Source organism: Atractosteus spatula, chromosome 11, assembly GCF_055471065.1.
Source record: "Atractosteus spatula isolate fAtrSpa1 chromosome 11, fAtrSpa1.hap1, whole genome shotgun sequence".
NCBI lineage: Eukaryota > Metazoa > Chordata > Actinopteri > Semionotiformes > Lepisosteidae > Atractosteus > Atractosteus spatula.
The window spans coordinates 522,389-525,888 of record NC_142716.1 but is presented as its reverse complement, the minus strand read 5'-3'; positions in this window follow the sequence as shown (position 1 = coordinate 525,888).

Here is a 3,500-nt window from a genome sequence, read left to right as displayed (position 1 = left end):
TTATTAAGACCTTGACTGGTGTCTTGCACATGTTGGAAGTATGAGCAGTACGTGCGGTAGATAGGTAAACACATTTTCCCATTGAAGAGCTACAGACCATTGAATGTTGTGTTTGAACGAGAAGGCTTGCAGTGGTTCATTTTCTATGGAATTTTCCATTCCAGTAAACAGTGTGCAGGTATCCAAAAGGATGAATGTCTTGGTCCTGTGGCGTTTAAGGCACAGTGACCTCAGACCTCCTGTCTTGCCCATCATGACCTGTTTCCATATATAGCCTCTTGGGCTTTTTAAAGAAATGCACGGCTCGGGGACCACACACACGGTCTCCGCTCCATGAGAAATGGGGAGCATCTTAAATGTGTAATTCCTTTCCCATTAAACTAAATCAGTTTAAAACAATAAATACTAAAAACTAAAAAAATAAAAAGTTTTATTACTGTTAAACTGGAGCATCCTGATTGGGCTTCCATCACCAAAACCCCCTGACCCTCTTTCATACTCAGTGCAGAGCAGGCAGTCCTGAAAGATCAGGCATCGGCGTTTCTGTCTTTGTGAGCGTGAAAGGAGTCGCAGTGAGAGCTGTTATTATCTGGCGTTCAGAAAGAGGGGCGAAATGCCCCGGGTTCGGTTTCCCACACAAGCAAAGAAGAACCTTTGCCTTTGTTGTGAAGGTACATGCTGGGAATCTTTGCTGCAGGGCTGTACCTGTTCAAGTCATACTGGTATGAAAGAGGCTTGGAATCAGAGTGTAGGAGTGATAAGAGTCTGCCTTAAAACACAAAGTTCAAGTCCAATGCAATGGCGAAGAGCTCTGAAATAGCTTTTTATACTTATTGTTCCAGATGGGAAATTTACTTTACAGGCAGGTAACCAAACACAATACATAATACCCGTAACACATCATGAACCCATTAGCAAATAAGAGTCTTACATGCATTACACGTATAAGATAAGAAAAACAAGTTAACATCTTTAAATAATTCTCACAACTTAGGAAGAGGATGCAAACGATACATACTGTACATGAAGAAAAAAGTAAACTATAGTTTACATAGTCCAAATTTAACAGTTTAATAGCTGTGGGAATAAATGATAACTTGGGTCAGCTCTGAAAGGACAGAAATGGTTCCAAAAATCCAAGTGGCCTGGCAGACCTTGTACTCACTGAAAAGTTATCTGATCTGGCTGTGCAGGTGGGCTTCTATCTCAGGGAACTGAGAAGGATGTTCTGTTTTGTCTTCAGTTCCATCATGGGAAGCCTAATCTTTTCTTTGGTGTAGGGTCTAGGGTCTAAGAGAGGCTCTTGGGGCAGTCATGGCTGTGTCAGTGTCCCTGTATTCACAGTACTGCCCTACCAAGAAGGGTTTCTGTAGTCATGCGTTTTAAAACATTTTCAGTTTTCCTTTTTATATTTGATTTATATGTTTTGGTGTATTTGAGGCTGAATTATTTTGCTGTATTTCTTCCTATATATACTGTATAACATACTGTATATATTTCTGAGGGTAAATAGATAAAATAGTGAGTTATCCACCAAGTATTTCACTCTTGAGTGTGCTTGAGCTGTTTTTCAGCATAGTTTAATAATTATACTAATGGATGCTGTGATGACATTAGATGGGATCTGTGACATTCTGATGCTAGAGCACTACCTTCATCAAGCCCAACGAATGACGAGTCTGACAGTTCAAGATTCGGCCTGTCTGGTGGGTCATTCTGCAGTGCCCTTAATCAGTTTATTAAGGTGTCTTTAGCTTTAGTTTACCCCCCAATGAGTATTAGCCTCTGTGACAAAACCATTTAATTACCTGTCAGTCTTAAAAGCAGGCCAAGGACCAACAAGCCGTATTTTTTATCTGGCATATATCAATGTTCAGTAAACACTGCTCCTGGTACCTGTTGGTTTTTAAACACAGGAAGGGCCAGTTTAAACAGCAGATGGGAATGCCAGGTTGGTATTTTCCTGCACATAGCATAAAAATCAACTTGGATGGTGCAAGTCCTTCTGACTTCCTGCAAGTCCGACTTCGTGGCCGTCTGTGAAACAGATTTATTGCTGAGCAGCAGGCTGCCCAGACAGGCTGTGTTGACTGGTGTCTGCTGTGTTCTGCACATTTCACAGAAGTATGTACTGTATGAGTCAACATCCTAAGAGTTACATTTCACATGTGCGATTGGTAGGTAGGCAAAGCTGTGGTTCAAGTTGCTCCCTCCTGAAAGTGCGATACCAGACGCCCCAGGTAGGGGTGACGCAGATGCCAAGCTCACACGATCTCCACTGACTCAGAATGAGAGGAAAGTAGCAGATAAAAGAGGCTGCCCTGGTGATTGCTGTATTGGCCGAGTACAGTACAGTACAGTTGGCCCCTTGCCTGCACACTACTGGCGAGAGATTTCTAATTGGACGTTCAAGGTTTGTCTGTGAACATGAGAGAACAAAATGGTTTCAGACTGCAGAGCGGTAAGAGGTCTTGTGCTATTCATCACATTCCCTGTTTAGAGGGGACTGGAACAAAAAGCAGCTGGTCTCGTCACCACAGCCTCCTGTGTCTGGACCAGCTTCCTGGCTGGCAGTAGTCACGCACGTGGGTGATGTTTTATTATGCTTGGCATAATTTAACCCTCAATTCATATGGGATTACACATTAACATCACATCCATTTAGCTTTCAGTGATCATTTAGTTAAAATAAACATTGGCTTCTGTATGGGAATTAAAACTGTAGAAATTGCACCTTGTCTTCCTTTAAGCAGTGTATTTCCATTTATGAATTTTTAGATGGTAACCTGCCTCCTGGAAGCAAGCCTGGAGCCAAGCGTTCTCTCACACACGCATATGGGAATTGAAGGTAAACTGTGAGTCTTTAATTAGAATTTGTTGTTGAATAAGCCCTAATTTATTGTATGTTAGTATTAATTGAGTATGGAACTGCAAATAAGGTGTCGCCCTCGTGTTTTCAGCACATGCGCAGGAGCGAGCGAATGCCCAGTTGCCCTCCTGACTGTTGCAGCGGTGCGAACCTGCGATCTTGCCAACGGCCACATGTTCCCTCGAGGTGCATTGCAGACACGTTCCTGGGACCACTCTCACATGACCTCACCGCACCGACGCTCGAAGGATCCTAGTCCACTATCCATGACAGGGCTGTCAAGGCCTTATGCACTCAGGTAAGTTGAAAATCCACACTTGAGGCAAATGAATCTCAACACCATAAAAATTATTTGAATTTTTGGAGTGAATAATACTTTGTTAGCTGACTTCTCATTCTCAGTCCATTAAGGAAAGCTTCTTATTGTGATACACCATATGCGCAAGAAACCAGTAGCAAAGTTTGGGCTACAGCTCAGAGATTATGAAAGCTTGAATTCATTTCACACCTCAATATAATGACTAATACACCTGTCTAAATGAACAAGACAGACACAGTCTGGAGATCAAAGGGTAATCATGTTTCTCACAGAAGAACCAGGGATTTAGCTCCTTAAAAGTAGCATGCTCTT